This window comes from Chinchilla lanigera, unplaced genomic scaffold (genome assembly GCF_000276665.1).
Source record: "Chinchilla lanigera isolate Chin_1 unplaced genomic scaffold, ChiLan1.0 scaffold00036, whole genome shotgun sequence".
In the NCBI taxonomy this organism is placed as follows: Eukaryota; Metazoa; Chordata; class Mammalia; order Rodentia; family Chinchillidae; genus Chinchilla; species Chinchilla lanigera.
The window spans coordinates 14,055,400-14,077,117 of record NW_004955437.1 but is presented as its reverse complement, the minus strand read 5'-3'; positions in this window follow the sequence as shown (position 1 = coordinate 14,077,117).

Genomic DNA, 21,718 nt, shown 5'->3' with positions numbered 1-21,718 from the left:
TATCTGTGCTGTCCAGGGCTCCCTAGGATTTGGTCTCTGGTGGGAAACTCTGATTCAGTCCTTTGGCTTCCTTCTATTCAAATATAAGGAGGCAATCTTTAGGGAGGACCTCCTTAACCCATCCCTCCTACTGATGGATCTTAAGTTTTTAAAAGAATCTTTTTTTTTCTGGATGGAATTGAAGTGATAATGAACTCATTCTTTCATTTTTATGAAACAAAGACATTGACACTTGACCATCGGAGACCCTAATTGGCATGTGGCTCATGCTTATGAGACCTGCAGTGCTGATAGACGAGCTGCTAAAACAAAAACATTTGACACTTGCGTGATTCAGGCAGCCTAGCTCAGGCACATGTACAATTATCATTAAGCTGGTGAAATGGTTATATTACAGTATTTGTGCATAGAAGATACCAGTGCCCACCAATCCAGCATTGTGCCCTAGGAGTGAATGGGGACACAGGTGAGGGCAGTTTTGCTTGCACTGGATCCAAGAGCTATGTGAGTTCTGTAGAAATTATGTAACATTTCCATTACTTGGACTGTGGATGAGCGAGGGGGACCAGCTAGGACCACCATAAGGTGACACTCTGTCAGTCAGGGACCCTAGAGGCTGTCACACCTCATTCCATCCCAAAAGCCCAGAAAATGTGCTTCACCCAGAGCTGCCCTGGCTAGTGCCATCTGTCCTGGGAACCTCTCATCACCAGGCATGGGGCTGTGAGGGGCAGCAGCCTGCCTCCCTCCTAGATCTGGAGCTGGCCCTGTTCCTGGAATCTCAATCTTTTGCTCTACACTCTGCTGATTGCCCTTGGCCTTGGTCTTTCTGGGCAGCACCTGGCTGTGCAGTTGCTCAGTGACCATTTGTGACTCAACTCTCTGAGGCCTCCCTGCTGCCACTGTCCAGAGCTCCTGGGACATGGCCCTGAGTCCCTATGGAAAGCCTGCCCTCTGGAGTTGGGCTGGCCAGGATCTGTGACCGGAGAGGGCCTGTGACTAGGGATGGCCTGGTATGGTCGGACTATGCTTGGATGTGTCCCCCAAAGGTTCCCGTGTTGGAAGCTTGGTCCCTGCCGTTGTAGTGTGGAGATAGTGGAGCCTTTGGAGGTGGGGCCTCATGGACGGTGGCTGGGTCACAGGAACTACCCTGTGAGTAGATTAATGCAGGTCTCCTGGGTGGGTTAGGTCTTGACAGAATAGGTTGTTAGCAGGGAGACGGCCTGGCACGCTTGGTGTCTTCCGCACGTGGCTAGTTCCCTTTCTGTTTCTCTGCCATGTTGTAACACGATGACAGTGCCATGCTATTGGGACCTTCCTGTTACCGAACAGTGAGCCAGTGAACCTCTTTTCCTTATGCATGGATCAGCATCAGGCATTTTGTTACAGCCATACCAAGTGGCCTAAGCCCCACCAGGTCTACCTATCTCTGCCTTTATTTTCTTTTCTTATCACAGTCTTGTGTTGTCCCCCAAGGGAAGCCAAGAAATAGCACAGATTCCCAGACTGGTTCTTGCCACCCTACTACTGGTTCCTGCTCAGCCTCTTTTATGGAAGGAGGAGCCATCCCAGATTTGTCCCTGTCCCTGGATCCTGGTGACCACACACCATTGTCCTCTGCTCCTCTCTGGATCAGGTGGTGCCACTTGTCATGGCCAAAGAGAGCAGAGGAAGAAGGGCTGTCCAGGGCTGATAGTAACCCAGGGCACAGGGGCACGGGACTCTCCCCATCAGATACCCAGTGTCTTTGGGCCTTGGACATGTGGGCCCTGAGTTCTAAACACTAATGGAAAAGCCAAAGTGTGGACCTGGAACTTCTTTCCTTGCTCACCAACTCTGTAGCCTCCGGCCTGCGTGCAGCAGAATCACAGAGTCTGACCAGCGTGGACCTGCAGTCAGGGAAGGAGACAGCAGCTGCTCATCCTTTGGTCCTGGAGAATTCATGAGCTGGATCCTGTTGGGGGTGAGTGATGCACGCTGGGGTCTCTGGGAAGCAGACTCTGCGAGGAGTTGGTTGTGCAGGATGCTTATGAGGAATGACCTTGGGACGAGCATATGCACGGAGCAGGAGCAATGGGGCAGGACAGGACAGAGACAGGGAGCTGCAATGTGGATTGCTGGCAGCTGGCAGTGAAGACACTTTGGCCAACACCAGGTGAACCTCAGAGCTCAAGGGGCCCACCTGTCCTCCATGTGGGGCTCACCTCTGTCAGTCACCTGTAGTTGTTCACAGGAGGCCATGACCCCGAGGGGGTGGCAGTCAACACTCAGCAGCTTGGACACTGAATCCACCCTGGTAGGTGAGGGCCGTGGGTGGTGGACCTCCACATCCACCATGGATGTGCAGTGGGAGTCTTGCTAGCAGGACACCTTGGCCAGTGACAAATGTCATTGTGAGACTGGAAACTGTGCTCTGATCCTGAAAAAAAAATGGGTGAGGTTTGGCTTCAGTTCAAATCAAATCCCAAATAACACCATGGGGTAAGGAAGGATGGCTCCCCAGGAGGGCAGGGCGGAGAGAGAACTGCGCTGATGGCAAATGATCTGGATGGGCGGTGGGAGTACATTGGGGAGGAGCACAGAGATCATCTTTAGTGTTCCCTCTGTGTGGCAGCCCAAGCTCTGCCCACCCAGCGGGTGGACCAAGCCTGAGCAGCAGGGGACAGCATGACCCATACCCTTCCCTGCGGAAGTGCAGGGTGTGAAGGGGCTCCACTCCTTCCTGCTCCTCACCTGCTCACCTGGGAGATTTGTGGCACGCTGCAAGTGAGAAGGCAAAGCAAATGGGTCACCCCTGGGAAGCCTCAGGGTTGGAGGGAACTTGAGTCTCACATTATTCATGGTGTCAGGCTGGGCGGGGCAGAGTAACACCCCAGGGTACAGGGCACAACCATCAGCCTCTTATTTTTTTTTCTTTTTTGAGATAGTGTCTCACTCTTTAGTTCACTCTGGTCTTAAGCTTTCTATGTAGCCCAGGCTGACCTCAAACTCACAATGATCTTCCTGCCTTAGCTTCCCAAGTGCTGGGATTACAAGCGTGCACCACCACACCTGGCTTCGGCCTTCTTTCTTAACACTGGCTGGGCTTCCAGTATATTGGGAGGGGTGCTCCCTACACCCTGAACAAAGATCACTTGTGATTTATGTCCAAGGACAGACAGGCCTCTGACTTCTCCGCTCTCCTCCTGATATTGATAGGAAATGCATGGACATTCCCAATCACTCCTGCATCTGTTGAGTCACCAAAATGTGTCAAATATGTTTAATGTGCCGGAGATGAGTTCCCACCAGGAAGGCAGCTGTGACAAAACACTGAAAGCAGGGACATAGAAGTGGAGCTGCTGATTTCACAGTGGGGAAAGACCACAGACAGGGCGCCGAGCAGAGAGCTGGCACCAACTGTCTGGAAGAGAAAGGACTGAGGTGTGAGAGATCGACTGGGCAACTTCAGCGGGCATCTCACTCTGGGCAGCGGGGAAAGGAGATCCTGAGAAAGTATTTGGGGAGCACCCTGAAGACAGGGAGGCTCATGCTCTGTAGGCAAAGCCCACTGACCTGGAGCTTGGAAGGAGGCTGGCCTGGGGTCCGAGGGACAGGAAGAAGGGAGCAGTGGGGAGTGGCGAGGCTCTGACTCCATCTGCTGCTGGGGACACCCTTGGGGACTGAATGGTAGAACAGCAGCCTGACTTGGGAGATAATGTCGTGGTTCGAGGTGGCAAAGAGTACGCTGAGGTGGCAGCAGGGAGAGGTGGGGGTGGGGGACATGGACGACATGGTGGGAGGACACCCATCCTCAGATGGGAAAGGCTTAATCATGTGCCTAGCGGGACCTGAGGTGTCAAGAGACGCTGAAGACTTGGCCCAAAGGATGGCCAGGCTCCAGTGGCCTCTCACTGGACACTTAAAGTTGGAGGTATTTTAAGGTACAGCATGCATGCAAGGCCTGGAAGTCCAGGGAGAGAAGTCTGGACAGCTGCACACCGCTCCAAGAACAGAGAGAGCCCCTAGGATACTACAGTGTCTGTCTTGGTAGCTACAGCCACAGCCCCAGAGAGGCGGGGTCCAGGCAGAGTTCTGCAGAAAAGATAACACAAATGCCAGGTTTGGAAGACCTAGAAAAAATGCAAGATTTCCTATTGGTAATTATTATATTGCTGAGATGTTGAAATGATAATATCTTGGTGAATTTGGTCAGAGGAAATGTATTATCAAAATTGACTTCACCTTTTCCTTTGGACTTCAGTGTTGCTACGGGTGGGAGACATGTCATGGTGCAGGTGCCAGAGGCAGGTGCACAAGTGTTCAAGGTCAGCAAGGTCCTCCACGGAGAGAGGGGCACAGGGAAGTGTTGGTGGTATGCAGGGGAGGTGGCCTGGGAGCCGGGAGGGCCCTGAGCCATTGTCAGGTGGCTTGAGATAGAGGTGGAACCTGCCTTCCTCTGCACCCTCAACGTTTCACACGCAGTGCTGAGCCCCTCCTGCACAGGGTTTGTCTTGGGCTATTCTTGGGAGGAGACAGGCTGAGCTGCGGGTGGGTGGGCCCAGTGCCTGGGCCGGCAGCGGCCTGCTGAGGGTGCCTGGCTGGGATGCAGGAGCCCGGCTGCCTGACCTCCTTCCTGACAGATTGAGGGCTGCTGGGGTCGCTGCCCAGGGAGGCGGCAGCCAGCAGCAACCAGCAGGGCCTCTGGGCTTTGAAGGGGCCTTTGAATGGCTCCATCTGGGGTCAGGGCGCTGAGCGGATGGGCCCCCGCACTCACCAATAAACCGCGTGGGATGGCCTTCAATTAGGGAAGCGTAGCCAACCAAATCAGCTTTCAGATAAATTATTTATGTGGGCCTGCAAGAGAGGGAGGCTGCCACGGGAAGAACAACGTGTTCATTTTAATCAGGCGCCTGCGACGTTGGGGGGTGGGGGGCGTGATTAGATTAGAGGGGCCCCTGCTGTAAATATCACGCAAGCAGCACGTTTTGTTTCTGTGCAGACTGTCTTTTGTGGCATGCTTTCCACCACGGATGAGAAGAGCAGGATCCGACATCCATGCAATGTTAATGAGGATTATTCGCTGTTTACCTCGTGGGGGTCTGAGGCAGGCTAGGCTGGGGTGGCTGGTGGAAGACTGGATCGCTGTAGACCTTGGCAGCCTGGAGGCTTTGATTCCCACTGAGGGCAGCTTGTGTCCCACCAGGGATGGGTGACAGTGCAGACCCCATGAGCGGGCGCAGCACCAGGATAAGGGAGGTCCCTCTACCCTGGAACTGGAGACAATGACAAGCCAGGTGGGACATTGCTCTGCTCCCACCGCGGGAAAGGCAGGCAGGCAGGCAGGAGCAGAATGCAGCCTGGCTCCCTGGGGAGCTGGGGCAGTCAGGGCTTGGGGATGACATGCCACGTGGACAGAGGATGGTGCCCTTCCCTATCCTGGGGCAGCACAGGGTGGGGGTGCAGAGGCGCCCCACAAAACAATCATCCCATGAGAAGACACAGAACAGCCCTCCAACCGGGCCCCCAAGAGAGAGCTCTGCGCAGGGCTGCACACCGGGCTGCGGTCTCAGGGTCTCCAACCACCTCTCCACCCCTGTGCACCCTGACCCCCTCACTTTCCTCCAGCCTTCTCAGAAGAGGTGGCACGGGTGGTGGGCTTTGAAGGTCGTCCAGAATGATTTCAGTGGTGATGAAAGAATATCCTTGCCATTCAACTGAGAACAGGGAGAAAAAGATGAAGTTGAGACATGTGTTTAGGGTGGATTTATTTATTCCTGTGTTCCTATGATTTAAAAGTACTGTACCATGTAACACACAGGGTCTGCTACATGGAGGAGGCCCACTGGAGTTGAATAGTGCACAACCTGAACATCTGTCCATGGCAGCATTAACTGTACTGCTTACATGTATATGGTATGTGCCCAGTACTTATTATTTTGAGTGATTAAGTGAATAATGTATGTGAAGGACAGTTTGTTAAATAACAAAGAACACCTACATACAGCAGTAAATTTGTTTTTTGTTTTGTTTTTTCCCGGTACCAGGAGTCGAACTCACAACCTTGCGCTTGCCAGGCATGCACTGTGCCGCTGCACTAAATCATCAGCCCCAGCAGTAAATTTTTTAAAACTAGAATTAGGGAGTTAATTTTGTTTTGCAAGTGACAGAATCCTAACTCAAATTGTTTGCAGACATGAGACTTTATTATTTCAAGTGACTAAACAGTTTGGCCCTCAATGTACAGTCAGCTTCAGGCCTGGCTGGGAGCAGGGCCCAGTGGATAGGAATGGAAGTCAGTTCCTTTTTGTGTCTATATGCTTCTTACCGCTGCAATGATTCATTCTCAGGAGCTGAAATGGCTTGGGGCTCCCATTCTTGGGGTTTAGGGGCACAGGAGAGATTTTCCCAAGGTTCCCCAGAAGCCAGGGACTGAGCCATGCCCACCTGTCAGCCTGCGCCACCCAGTAGGGTTGGCTGGGGGCAGAGGTGTCATAAACTCTCTGGAAGGGCCTGTGGTTTTGGAGCTGGGTGACCCCAGAGCCAGAGGGCCTGGATGCAGAAGCTGGTGAGCTCCTCGCAGAGAACGAAAGTCCCCGTATCAGAGGCAGGGAGAGAGATGGCATAGGCAGGAGACACGAGAGCTGTCCCTTCCCTGGCAGAACCCTGGGCACAGCAAGCCCAGCTTGGCTTGTCTGGGGAGTCACCACTTCCCAGCTGTGGCCTGGGCAGTGTTCATGCCACATTTGGGGAACACTGTACCCTCATTTGGTAAAACTGATTTATGCCACATGCAGCAACTTTTCCTCCTGCTGGACTGCAGTCTCCTCAGGCATCCAGGGCTGCCCTGGGCCCCGGGAGAAGGGTTTCAATGGGATGAGCGGTCACAAAGTGTGGGAGCCGACTCTGCTGCCTGGAGAAGGAGCACTTCCAGCATGGCTTTGGTCCCTGCCTGGCCACCACACAGAGTGTGTGATTGCTGGAAGAGACCTGGTCACCGGTGACCGTGAGATGTTCTTTTCCAGACAGCGGGAGGTAGTGGTGAGAGCTGTGCTGCTCCCAGCAGGGCTCTGATCCCAGCTCCTGGAGCCCCCAGTGTGCCAGGTGGGGGACACCGAGGAGGCCAGGACTAGATATTTTGCTGCAGGGTCACTTAACCCAGCGTGTGTGTGTGAGCTGTACATAGCATGTCCTGCCGGGGAAGGCTGGGGGCTGACGGCCCATCCGGTCTAGAGGCGTGGGGGAGAGGCGTACACCCCCTGGCTTCTCCTCTGCTTGGGGGCCCCATTCTGTGTTCTGTGCCAGCAGAGAACGGCACGGTGGGTGACGGAGTGAGGTGTGGCAGCAGAGATTGGGGCCCCTCGACCGTGATCCCACTTGGATGCACCAAGCAGTCCGTGTCTCCTCGCTGTACCTTGGTCTCTGCGTCTATCAGCCCCACCCCCAAGTTCAGAATGAAGAACAAGGAAGGGAGAAAGTAAAGCAGCCTAAAATTACATGGAGGGGCTGGAAGTGTAGCCCAGGTGCCCTCCCTCCTTTAGCCCTTCTCTCTCTTCCTACCCCCTGCCCCAGCTGCAACCCTTCATCCCACCAGCCAACCCCAAAGGCTGGTCCTCTCCCTGACCAGCCTATGGTTCCCTGGGGCCTGGTCCCCTGAGCCAAGCTGCTGGACTTCCACCTTGGGACCCAGAGCCGAGTCTACCTCTCTCTCCCCGTCCCTGTCCCACCCCTGACCCACACCTGGCCCCTGGGAGCCATCCTGTGGGACAAGCAGCTTCCAGGATGCCCCGGCAGGCAGCGAAGGGCCTGAGCTTCCTGGACACCCATGGGAAGGGCTGCTGGGGCCGCTCGGGAGCCTCCCGTCCCTGCGGGCCCTGCAGGTCTGAGGGTGACTGGCTCTCCTGCCTCCCCGGATATGGGCTGCTGCGTCTGGGCACAAGGGGGTCCTCCCACCCCCGCTCCCTTTTTTGTAATGTCTGCCCCACTGCTTGGACCAATCTGTCTAAATTTTTTCAAACCAAGTTGGAAAAACTTGGAAATCACCTGCGTGCTGCTCTCCCTGGGCTCCTTTACATGGGCCTCCCACTTCAGGGAACAAAATATGCGGCTTTAATTTATAATAATAATTATTAGCAGCGTCGTCGTCATCCACCACAGTACGAGTGTGGAGTCCCACACACAGGGCAGGGCACACAGGGTGGGCCCAGCCACCCATGCTGCAAGCCTCCTCTTTCATCTGTAATCTGAGGAGGCCCTTGCCTGGAGGCCCTGGCTGGAAGTGGGGGCTTTCCAGCCTCGGGTCCTGGTTTTCCCATGTCCTGGTGGAGGGATCGCATTAGCAACACATTTTTTCAGCAGACCTGGGCAGACACCTGCTCTGGGGCAGGCCCAGGTATGTCAGATGGAGGGGCCGAGTCTTATGCTCACTGGGCTCTGGTCTGATAGTGGAGACAGGCCTTGGGCCACCTCATCTCAACCCCATGCCACTGGGGCCTGCACGGTCCTCGGGGGACCCTGAGCACAGGGGCTGAAGTCATCTGAATGAGTATAGAACTGAATGAGTATAGAACTTACTGCAGATGCAAGTGTCTTCCAGCTTGTCATTGACTTGTGACATTTGCATGGAAAAATGCAAAAAGCTCAAAGATAAAACCCAGTGGATTTTCTCAAACTGGGCAGCTTCATAGATGCAGGTTCAGCCTAAGGCACTGAAGGGCCCCTTTCACCCACCCTTTCTAACCAGCCACCATTCTGGCGGCTTCCCAAAGCCTGGATTAATGCTGCTTCTTTTTGTGTTTTATGAGGATGGAATCACACATGGTGTCTGGCCCCTTCACTTGCTACTGTGCATGTGGTATTCATCAAATCATCCTGTACAGCTGGGGACTGTTCACTTTGCACTGCTGTATGATATTTCACTACACAAAGGTACTGAAATGTATGTATCCCTTTCCCACGGGTGAGCATTTGGGCAGTGTCAAGCTTTGGGCTATTGTGATGGAAGCAGCCAGTACCTTCTTGGACTTTTTTGTACCTGTGTACACTGATGGGCATAAAACTAGGTGTGAAAACACTGGGTCCAAATAAAATATATGCAGTTTATGCTTTCTCTGTTCTCTGTTTTGCTTTTGGTATTGGGATTGGAAACTAGGGCCTTGTGGTACACACTAGGTAAGTGCTCTACCACTGCACTACTTTCCCAGTCCAACATGGGGGACAAAGAGTCATCAACAAACAGATTTCCAAAGCATCAGCACCACCTATGTCATGATTTTCAGCAGACCTATTTCTATGCAGCTGTTCCCTCGACCACAGGACTCCACTTGGGGGCCTTGGACCTTTATGTTACAGACCAGTGATGGTGAACCTTGTAGAGCTTTCAGTGATACAAATAGCCTGCTGTGGCACGCGTGCCATAGAACTGCCACCACTCATTACGACCTTTTGTTACTGCGTGGGAGCTGAGAAGTTGTCCCCAGAGGTAAACTCATGATTTAGTACAATTACATGGATGCCGTGAACTCGACCACTTGACACTGGAAGGTCACTGAGGAGAGCGTTGATGGACTGGGCCATCCAGGTTTCTTCACCTTTGAGTGTGGCTGGCCTCCGTGTCTAGGTCTCTGTCCCCTCCCCAGCACTCCTCCTGCTTTGCTGGAACTTGATGCTGCGGAGCTCGGCTCTCACACTGCTCTGACCCAGCCCGCACAGCGGGCAGGAGCCACGTGAAACCCACTGAAGCTGGGGTCGTGCTGACGGAGTGCATCTGTGGAAAAGATTCTCCATCTCCCAGCAGCTGTGAGCCTGCCAGGAGGGTCGCTGTGGGTGCCGGCAAACATTTCCATCCCTTAGCACATGGCACGATGTCAGGTCTGTTTGAAAAGTCTATGTGGGGAGAAGTATTAAGGTAGTGGCCATGTTCCCAGAGGGCTGGGGGCTGCCCACCTTGGCTGTTTCCTTGTGCAACGCTGCGACCCCTCACCTGCTGGAGGTCCCACTGGGGACAGCTGCGGAAACCACTGCAGAGGTGCAGGAGTTTAGGGGCGCCTGGGCCACCTAACCAAGGTGGTGTTAGTGGAACACAAACTGAGGCTGAAGAGTCACCCTGTGCGGCTGCCCTTGCTGCCCAGCCACTGAATCTTGCCGCGCCCTCCTCTTTCCCATGCCCCCCTACTCCCCTCTGCCCGCCACCTGCCGCACACAGGTGCCCAGCCTGCTCTCTTCGCCAAGCCAGGGATGCCATGCGCTTGGCCTGGAGACTGGGACACCCCTCCATTGTCACCAGACTACCATCCCGTTGGCACAGGGCTCAGCCTCCGCGTTCCTCCCAGACAGCCTCTAATGAATGATTAACGCACCCGAGCCAACCGTGACGGGAAACCGATTTGCCAAATGTTCCTGTGCTTTCAGCAGACACCTTCTCGGGGCCTAGAACGTGGGTTGGATTCCAGCAGCCTGACCCACCCCTCAATACGCACAGCCTGAAAATAGCTGCTCCATGCAGGCTGGCCCTGGCCCTCTCCTCCTGGCCTCCTACACTGCTGGCTCTGTTGCCTGCTTGCCTGCTTTCCTCCCTCTGCCCTCCTCCCTCCTTCCTTCTTTCCTTCCTTTCAGTACTGGCGATTGAACCCAGGGGAGCCTTATCATTGAGCTAAATCTCCAGTGCATGCACACACATTAAATTCTGAGATGGGGATTTGCTGAATTGCCCAGGCTGGGCTGGAACAACCTCCTGCCTCAGCCTCCTGTAGTGCTAGGATTGCAGGTGTGCATCACTATGCCCAGGCACTTGCTCCATTTTAAGCAAGCAGTGGCCACACTTGTGGCATTTAACTCTCTCTCCAGGTTCTAGGGACATTCCATGCTGTCCCAAGGGTCTGCTCCATATGTTCTGTATGCTCCAATGTCCAGGAACATGTGGAGTCAGTTTGTACAATGCCCTTCTCAGCTCTCACTGCTGTTTGCTGATGGACTTTGTTGATTTAGAAGTAGCCTTCTGAGCCTGGCTCTGCCTGGGCCTGAGGGTCACTGAGGGGCTCTGCAGACCGGGAGTCCACTGGGCTTCATGGAAACCTCCCCAGTTCAGCCTCAGCTGCCTCACCAGGCAGGATTCACAAAGCAGCCTTGGCCATGGCTGGCTGCAGAGGTCTGGACGCCTGCAGATTTATAGAGATTCAGGGCAGGCTTCCAGGTGGTGGAGCCATAGAATGACCAGCCAGGCCAGGAAGACCCGAGGGGGTAACAGAGTGAGTTGGTGGCAGGGTGAATCTAGAACTCTTCACCTGGTCACACAGCAGTCACTTGTCCCACATCTACCCAGGTGCTCAGCCCAGAAGCCCATGCCTTCCTGCCAGCTCGTCCCTAGGGCATCAGCTTCTATCTTTTCCCCTTGTTCCTGCCCACAGCAGCCCTTCACCTGTTATTCTGGTCCAGTGCCTGCCTTGCTCCGTGACCCCTCAAATTCAGATGGCTGGCAGACTCAGCCCCTGCTCAACCCCCAGTTTGTCCCATTGAACTTGAAGAGAGCCCGGGTTCCTGACTCTGGGACCGATGTCCCCTATGTGTGGGCATGTGGGCGGGACCTGCTGGGAAAGGCTGGCCTTTGGAGGTGGATGGACTGGGCTTCCCATCCCCACCCATCCTGACACCTACCAGCTGTGTGATGTAGGCCAGATGACTTCTCCTGAGCCTCCGTTTCTTCTCCTCATGAGACTGGAATCCTAATTAAATGTGTTCACCTGCACTGATTCAGTACTTAATAAATAGTCACATTTTAACTTTAAATATAATCAACATTGCAGAGAGACATGAGCTGTGATTGGAAGATTAGCATTCATGCCACTAACTGTCCATGCCACTGTCTCTGACCCTCTCTGACTTCAGGCCTCGACATCCCATATTTTGGGGAGAACCACTGTGTTCTTCCATTGAACCTTTATGATGAGTGAGGCCAGGATGGCCATAAAGATTCTCTAACACTGAGGGTAGGGTCCCTGATTTGGGTGCGGGGCACCTGACAGTCTAGTGGTTGGCAAGATGCACAGGATAAGAACTGTTATTCTGTGGACAATTCACTCTCAATTACTCCTGGTGCCAGGGATGTATGTAAGTCCATCTTGCTAGCTGAGTGTGTTCCTCTGCATGTACCAAGAAGAAAACTGCTGAGAGCTTGGTGACTCGCCAGAAGCCATTCAGACTGGAATTAAAGAGTTGCTTTCAGGCTTTAAGACTGAAAGTCCACTTTCTTTTCAGAAACCAAAACACACAAGTGCCTTCTAAGACACATGTTCCATTATGGCAGCCACTGGCCAGGTGTGGCTATCACATCCTCTTAACTACAATGAAATAAACATAGACTCTCTCGGCCTCATCCTCCACATTATGGATGCCATCCTGGGAAGCTCAGATGCAGAACCATTCCTCTAAATTAGAAAGTTCTCTGAGACTGTGCTGTGCTAAAAATGAGGGGACTGCGAGCCACGTCTCTGCAAAATCTCATCCTTGGTGGGAACTTGAGCACAAGGCGCAGGTTGGTTTTATGGTTTAGAGCTGCAGAGTTTGGGAGGTGATTGGATCATGAGTGCTGTACAGTGGATTAGCCCAAGGGTGAGTTCATAGCTGACTTGCTGATAGGAGCTGGGGCCTGGTTGGAGGTGTCACTGAGATCATGTCCTGGAAGGGTGTGTTCCCCTCCCTAGCTCCTCCCTTCTCTCCCACTTCCTGACCTCCATAATGTGAGCAGCTTTCCTCTGCCAGGCCATTTCTACCTTGGAGCCAGCCCACCATGGGCTGTAGGCCTAGGCCAGAATAAACCTGTCTTCCTTTAAGGTGTGGGTGTTGGGCATTGTGACTTAGCCACAAGAAAGTGACTAAGACAGTTGCACATCATTCACAGAGTCTGGAGGGTTCCAGAGCATGGAAAACTTGCCATAGGACAGGCAAGCATGTTCGTGCTTGCTTTCAGATCTGTGCCAATGACCTCTTTTCCATTCTACCAACCACTCTGGCCTGTGGTGCCGTCTAGAGGACTGGAAGTCATTGTGCTACCTCATGGGTCCTCTGCATGTGGCTTCCTGACAAATAGCAGACTGGAAAACCCATGTTGGCAGACTCAATTTGTCAGTGCAGAAATAAAGTACTCAGACACCAAGAAATCTTGACAAGGCAAGTTTACTCCTGCAGAAGGGTGCACTACACTCCTAAGGCAAGGTAGCAAGTGCGCTGAGCTGTAGTAGCAGCTCTCTATGTATCCTACTTTGTCGGGGTAGCTGACCTTCTCCCCACTGGCCAGCTTCAAGGTTCACAATCCATCCTGACTGTCAAGCCCGAAGGGCTGCTAGGCAGAGTGGCTGAGGAGGTTGGGGACACAGAGAACTGAAAGTCCTCAGTACCAGGTGTTTCTGGATCCAACCCCTAGATGTTCTTTGTACTTATAAGAACTGCAACCCTGGTGTGAGTGGTGGGGAAGGCAGTGTAGGTTGAACTAGAGTTTAAGATGGAGGTGCTCTTGTTTATATCCTTTGGTAGAAAAGACAGGGCTGTGGTTTCTCACACCTGGGAGTTGGTTAGAAATGCAGTCTCAGGTCCCAGCCCCAAGACCTGCTCAATCATATATGTTTTAAGGAGACCCCAGTTGACACATGTGCTAGTCACGGTTGAGAGGCAGAGCCCATGCCCTGAATGGCATCCTCTAAGCTCTACACAATTGATGCATTCACGCATCCAGTCAGCCAAGGGACTCTGGCAGGGAAGCGTTTTCTTAAAAGATGTGAAATCAATCTTTTTCTTTTTTTTAGATTATACGTATCTAAGGTCAAAACTAGAAGGACCCTCAGCGATAATCTAGTGCCAATCTCTCATCTTCTAGAGGGAGAAACTAAAGCACAGAAAATGAAAGCAGCTTATCCAAGATCATATGGTTGTGTCAGGGCTTAACCCAGAGAACAGGCCACTGTGTGTCAGCTCAGCACTACTCAGCCAGGAGACGACATCGCGCTTTGGGGGAGGAGCTGAGGCCCCTGTGCCGAGTGTGGAGTCTATCATTCTCCCAGCCCTGTCCCAGGAAATGCTACTGGTCACCATGGTTACCATTTCCTGGGCACGCACAGTGTACCAGGCGCTTTTCAAAATATGCCTGTGTTATTTCATTGGATCTTCACAGACAATTCAATGATGGAGGCATTGTTACTTCCTCCTCTTTAGAGATGACCACACTGTGACCCAGAGAGGTTCAGAAGTCCGTCTGCTGTCACAGACAGGAAACAGTGCAGCTTAGATCCCAGCCTGGGCTCCCACTTGCCCTCCACACTGACCATGTGGGGAATTCACAGCAAAGTGGGTCTCTGGGGACCCAACGTTGCGCAAGGCAAGAGAAAAGTCACTGTGGTCACTTGGTCACCAGCAGGTCGGTTTCTACGTTGGTTACAGTAGGCCACCATCCCAGATGTCCCACTGGGAAGGGAGGACAGAGCTGCAAAATCACTCATTTTCGATCAGATGCTTCCCAGAGTAACAGCCAGACTCACTGGCTTCTGGACTTTGCTGTTAGCCTGGAGAGCACGCTGGAGTGAGAGGCAGTTATCCTGTGAACACCACAGAGAGAGTTCATTCCAGGGGTGGGCAGTGCTTTCTTGGCTGCGTGGGAAAGACATAACCAGAAATTTGGGTGACCTTATCTCAAGGTCAAGGCATTCTCTTAAAGGTAAAATATTTCACTCATATTATTGAGATATGTGTTACCTAAGCCCTTCTTTCCTCTTGATTTCAGTCACGCTTGCTTACTGCACAAGTTCTTGTGTGTCGTGTGCACAGATGTGCACATGTGTGAGAAGCTGGGTTTCTCCCAGGGTGGACCATGAGCATCTCCCTACCCAATCTCATTCAAGGGAAGCAAATTCTTCCAGATGGATGTGGCTAGCAAAAGTACCAGCCACAAGTGGAGAGCAGTTATTGCTTTGACCGCCTATTCATTCTTTCTTCCAAAGAAACATTTACTAAATGACTACTACTTGGAGGGTAATAGATAAGGTCAGAGAAGCAGACAGTTTAGGGCAGTGGTGGTGAACCTATGACACATGTGCCACAGTGGGCTGTTTGTATCATTGAAAGTGCTAAAAGGTTTGCCATCATAGGTTTAAGGCATTATGTGCTTTTATTGAGTTCGCTCTGAGAGAAATGGGAGAAGTACTGCAGGGTTCTGAGCAGAGAGGAAGGAGCTGAGTGTGTGTGGATTCTGGGGTGACAACAGAAAGCGAAGAAGTTAAGGGCAGAAGCAGAAGCGCTAAGTAGGAGGCGACTGCACCAGTCCTAGCAACCTACAAAGGTGATCTGGCTAAGAGGAAGCAGCAGAAGTAGTGAGGCAGGAGTATGGATTACTGTTGAGGAATAATGAGAAGTCAATGGTGAAGATATGATCTTGGGAATAATCAACCCATCACTGGAATTTAAAGCTCTAAGATGAGGGCTCACCACGATCCCATGCCTGAGATTCCCAAGGTTGTGACAGTAGACGGAGAATAGGAGAGATCCAAGGATGGAGCCTGGGAAGATTTCATTGTGTTTTTCATACCACTCACGTGAACCTCCTTGGTCAAGGTCACTAACATCTTGTTAAGCCCAAAGGCCCCTTTCCAGTTCTCCTAGTATTTGTCCTAGGTTTGAATGAAGCCAAACAGTCATAATTATACTTTTCGCCTTCTGAATTCCTGAGCTACCAGAAAAGATAAAGGGGATCCTATGTGTGGGAAGGAGTTTCAGCCACATTTATTTTGATTGTTGAGGACAGCTGGCCACTTATCTGATTTCAGGGATACAAATGAATCGCAGAACTTAGACTCTATGGTGAGAATTAGAATATAGGTATATGGTGTATTATAGCTGGAAGACGCAATTCTTGCTTTTTTTCAGATTGCCTTGTAGGTCTCTCTGCTTGTGAGCTCAGTCAAAACTGCCATGCTTTCTATGATTTGTATGGAAAACTTTTATATAAGATTTCATTTGGTTGAAGAATTCTGTGGCTAAATGTTATTCAAAAACCACTATTCTAAAATTTAACTATCTCACATTTGTCTTTTGAGGATATCATAACAAAAAGTGTAAGTGCACCTTCATCTGTTTGAGGTCTTACAGATTTTCTGTGGTAATCTTTGTGTTTTCTTAGGGAAATGGGTAATAAAGAAATACAACTTGGAGATGGAGAAGAGAAAAATAAAATAAGTCTGTGTTGTGGGGCCAAATTTCATATAATTTAAATAAAGTTGAATATCTTCAAGTACCCCATTAAGTTAAGATTGTGACCTGATTGTGAAAAGACATTGATTTATTTTCTTCAATACTATAACAGGAATACTGCATGATTTTGATTTCAGGAAAGAAAAACAAATTGGAAGTGTAGAAGAAGGAATTGAACCAGAAAAACAAGCAGCAGATGGCATTACTTCTTTGAGACAGGGTCTCACTATACAGTCCAGGCTGGCCTTGAACTCAACTATGTAGCCCTGGATAGCCCTGAACTCATGGCAATCCTTCTGCCTCAGACTCCAAAGTGCTGAGATTACAGCTTCTGGAATTTAAATATTCATATGAATTAGCACAGAACTTCATTAACATGAAGACTGTGTAGTAGGTCTACTCAAGTTTTCACCAGAAGCTGACGCTGCTGACCTTCAGACCATACTTTGATCAGCAAGACTGCTGCATGCCTAGCACTCAGTAACAGTTAATACAGTCTTACCCATAACAATGTCTCATTCGTGCTTTTCATCTCTCTATACTTGACTTGTTTCTCAGAAGACATATTTCTGATAATGATGCAATTCATTCTTGAGCCCACTGGTTTTGTAAATTCTGAAGTTCGATATTCATTGCTGGTTCACAGGATAACAATTGACTTTTGCATATTGACTTTTGTCCTGTCACCTTGTTATACTCACTTATTTGTCCCAGGAGGTTTTGTTTTGTTTTGTTTTGGGGGGGTTATGTAGATATTTGGGGTTTTCTACATAGACAATCTTGCCATTAAGGATTAAAAGCAGTTTTATTTTTTCCTTTATGATATGTATATCTTCTTAGCCAGAACTTTGAGTATAATGTTGCTTAGGAGTGCGGAGAAAGGAACCCTTGCTTTGTTTCAAATCCTGGGAAGAAAGCATTTGGCTTCTTACATTTAAGGAATGATACTGTGGGATTTTTTGGTTGATGCTCTTCCTGAAGTTGACGAATTTTGCCACAATGTATAGTGTGCTGACAGAAGTTTCTTTTTTCAAATCATGAATGATTGTTTAATTTTATAAACTTTTTACATCCATCAGGGATGTGGATTTTCTTCTGTAGCTCTCTTATGAGATGTGTTATATCTATTAGTTTTCCAAAGCTAAACTGGCTTTGTCTCACTGGATTCCTTGGTTGTTGTTATACTTCTTAGACATTTAAGCCTTCTTTAACTTTGAGTTTAAAGTTTTCATTTTACACTTAAGGAACTTTTTTCTAGGTTGCAAACATTTTCTCATGTCTTTTGAAGACTTCTCAGGGTCAAAGCCATGAACCTCTACCATTACATAGCATGATGCACACATGGTAACAGATTTTATTTGGTAACAATAACATGGTAGCATGGTAGCAACATATTTATTAGCAAGGTCTGGGTGGATATTTATATTGCTTACTGTAGTGGATTGACAACTGGTGGTCAATTTATAACCCCCAGCTGAACTGAGCAGGCCTGGTGCAGGGTGTGGGAGGCCCACCTGGGGATTGTTGCCAGCAGCATAAGAGGCAGAACTGGAGAAGAAGAATAGAGGCTGTTGGGAGCTGGTAGAAGCTGTAAGGAGCTGTTGATTCTGTTGGAGGAACTCGTCATGTTGGTTGATGCTCTTTCCTGATGAAGTTGGCTGTTTTCATCCTCCAAGGAGCTCAGGACTTTGTTGGCACTGAGAATAGCTTCAGTTCACTTTGGGGGAGCTCTGGTCCTCACTCTGAGCATCACTTCCTGGCTCCGGAGGGGAAGAGGGTGCACAACTCAGTCTCCTGGAGAAGCTTGCTGCATTGGCTTCTCTGATGGGAACTCAGGTGTCTTCACCATTGGAGGAACTTGGGACCTCACTGTTGCTGAGGATGGCTGTGGTAATTTTCAGGGGTGCTTTGGTTCTCACTTTGCACATTGCTTTCTGGCTCCAGTGCAGATCGCTCAGCCTGCTAGCACAGATCCTTTATCCCACTGGCACAGACTTCCTGGATTCCACCACTGATGTTTGGGTCTTAGCAGCACAGACCCATGAAACAGGCCTGCATGAGATATTGCTATGGACTCTAGGCCTCCAGGTGGACTTATGCAGGACATTATCATAGGATCTAGGCCCTCAGCTGGATTCCTGGTCTATAGTGTATGGGCAATTTCCTGCACTCTTTTGTATATCATTCTTTAGGTGACTATTATAAATAATCATATAAAATATGTGTCCTGTATTGTATTATATTGTTCCCCTCACAAAATAAGCCCCAAACCATAACACTTACAGTGTTCTTTTTTCTTATAAACAATAGTGCAATGAACATCTTGTAGGGTAAATTGGTGCTAGTATCATTGCTATAGTGATATAAATCCATACTTAATGGAACAGAAATTGACAAATTTCCTTAGTACCAATTTATATTCTCACTCCTACCAACTGTGCATTATCAAACTTTTTGATGTTTTGCTCTGCTGATTCATGAAAAGTTTTATTCATGATTTAAATTTGTATTTAATTATAAGTGGCTTTGTAGAATTTTTCCACGTGGTTATAAACCATTCAATATTATTATGGATAATATCTTGGCCTTTTAACAATATTAATTTGGGTTAATTATTAAGAATGCTATTCTCCATACTTTATGCATCTAAAACTAGCTAGATGTGTAGATAACAGATAATAAGTTCAAGAAAATAAAACCAAGAAATGAAGGATTCATTAAGCATATAGAAGTTCTTACTATGAAAGAGAAAATAGGATTGGGAACCACGGGGGAGAAGAAAAACCAACACAAGAGAAAGTCCTTAGCCTGGCAGGATGGGAGAATCTTTCCTGCATGGAGTATGACGAACTCAACCATCTGACTCCAGGGCTAGAGCATCTTGTTTCTAGAAGATAAGAAACTTTAAAAAAAAAATGGCAGAGGCCTTTCTGAAGAAGTAGAAACTGGCATAAAAAGACTCCCAAATTCCAAACTGGGCTCAAAATACATAATGATGTCTAGTGTGTATAAAGTGGAATGAAAGAATGACCCTTGAGTCTATGCAGATGTAACTACAAAAATAAATGTAAAGAGCGACAAAGAATGGAATATTTACATAGTTTTCAAGTACCTGCTCTCAAAATATGTGTTCATTACAAGGCAGCAAAAAATAACTTTGTAGTGAGGGAAGCCTGGAGACATCACCTTAATTAAATGATCACAGAGGGCGTCATCAGTTATGGGCCAAATTGAAAGTGTATGCAATCTGAGAGATGCAATAAGAAAGCAGCATTGATTCTGAAATAGACATATGAAAAAAATGTATAATCTAGGTCTAATTGTGAGGAAACATCAGACAACCCAAAATTCAGGGGTATTCTAATAGAAATCACCTTTAATCTGCAAGAGTTCAAGGGCTAAAAGTCAAGGCTAAGAATAGTGTCACGCTGAAGGTAATGCAATTTGATGATTAAATACAACATACTATTCTGCACTACATCTTTTTACTGTAAAGGATGTTTTGGGGGGAATTCGTGACATTTGAATGGAATCTGAGGGTCAGATAGTAGCCATATAAAAGGTCAATTTCTTGATTTCAGTGATATTGGCAACCTTTAAATAACAAACTGAGAGGGACTCTCTAAAAATACTGATATTTATTTGGAAATAGGAAAGGAGAACTTCAATGTGGAAGATATGACCCGGAGGAAGCCAGGGGCATCTTCAAAGGGGACAGGGTTAAGGGAAACTTTCATAGACAAAATGAGGAGTCCATGTGTTGCTTTAAAACAATAATCCTTAGCTACAAGGATTAATAACAGGGATGTTCAAAGATGAATAATAAGGTGGCATCCATCCAAGGTTGAATAGGTATTGGACACATGTGCCTGTGTAAGGTTGTGGTGACCTGAGTGCAAGGCTGGAGTGATGGCAGAGTCATTTGTGATAATTCATGTTATCAGATGTGTGTGCATGAGGTCCCCTCCTTCAGAACTTCCTGGCTGTCTGTAAGTTTTGTTAGGGCTTGACACTAGCAACTTCCTTCTGATTCTGACAACATTCCCAGTAGTGTTGTGCTATCAAACCGCACACAAAGCACTGAAATATTCAAGAGGAATGGGCCATAATGTCACAATTCAATTTCCAAATGATTCAAGTAAGAGGTCTTTCTAGGTCACTTCTAACTTTTTAGCAAGTTTGTGGTTGCTTCAAAACTTAATAATATTAAAATAAACATCACAGTGTCCATACAGTTGGAAAAAAATCACATGGTCATTTTTTATCAGGATTGTATTGAATTTATAGATTAGCGGAAAATACGTTTTCAATACCTCCCTTTTGATTAAATAAAAAGGTATGTGTTCTTTCTTGCCAGGCTTTTGTTCATGTTTGTGGCTGTTTTAAAACTTTCCATTAGTGGATCATCAAAATCACTGATTATGTTTGTTGCTTCATGTGTTATTCTTTACTGTTCAGTAAATGGGATGTATTATTCCATTATATTTTCTAAGTTTCTGTTGATTTTATATATAGGAAGTGATTAATTTGGTAAATTAACTTGGTAAAAAACCCATGTTAGTCAGCTTTCTGTTACTGTGACAAAATATTGGAAATAATCAACTTTAAAGAGGAAAGGTTAATGTTGGCTTTTGGTTTCGGAGGTCGCAGTCCACGGCACTTGGCTCAGTTGCTTTGTGCCTGTGGCAGCGCAGTACATCATGGTAGGTGCACCTGGTGAAGACCTGCTCACCTCATGGCAACTAGGTGACAAAGAGAGAGACAGAAAGGGACAGGATCTAATATTCCCTCTAAGGCCACACCCTCAATGAGCTCACTTCCTTCCTCTTGGCAACACCTCCTAAAGGTTCCACAACCTCATGATAGTACCACAGGATAGGGACAAAGTCTGTAACACATGGGTCTTTGGGGGACATCTGGGATCCAGGTAGCATAGGCATTTTCAACATTCTCTTCCTCTTTCTAACAATTTTTTAATTAATTCTTTTGAGGGGCTCAAATAAAGATTTATCTGTATTTATTTATCCAATTTATCCAAATAAAGATTTATCTATATTTATTTATCCATTTATTTATCCAGTTTTGCCTCTTCTTTACAATTTTTTAAACCTCATGTATTTCTCTAATAAAATGTCAGCTTACAATTATTTACAAAAAATATTAAATAGTAGTGTGATCCTTTGTCTTTTTCACAAATTTACACAGTACAGTGCCAGCTTTGGCTTATCATACAAAGGAAGTGTCAATATTACTATTTTATTTTAAGACTTGGGTGTTTCCTTTGTAATAATCTTTATTATTCTACCTAGAGAAACATGTTTTTTCTCCTTTAATTTATTCATTGCTATGGTACATTTAAACAATCCTTATATTCCTGTCTAATTTTAATGTGCTGCTACTTATCTTTGAAAAAAATGTAATTTACATCAAAGATGATAAATAAGTTTGATCTGGTATTTGCTTATTTTGTGTCACATGGATTAAATGTGAATTACCCTGATTATATATC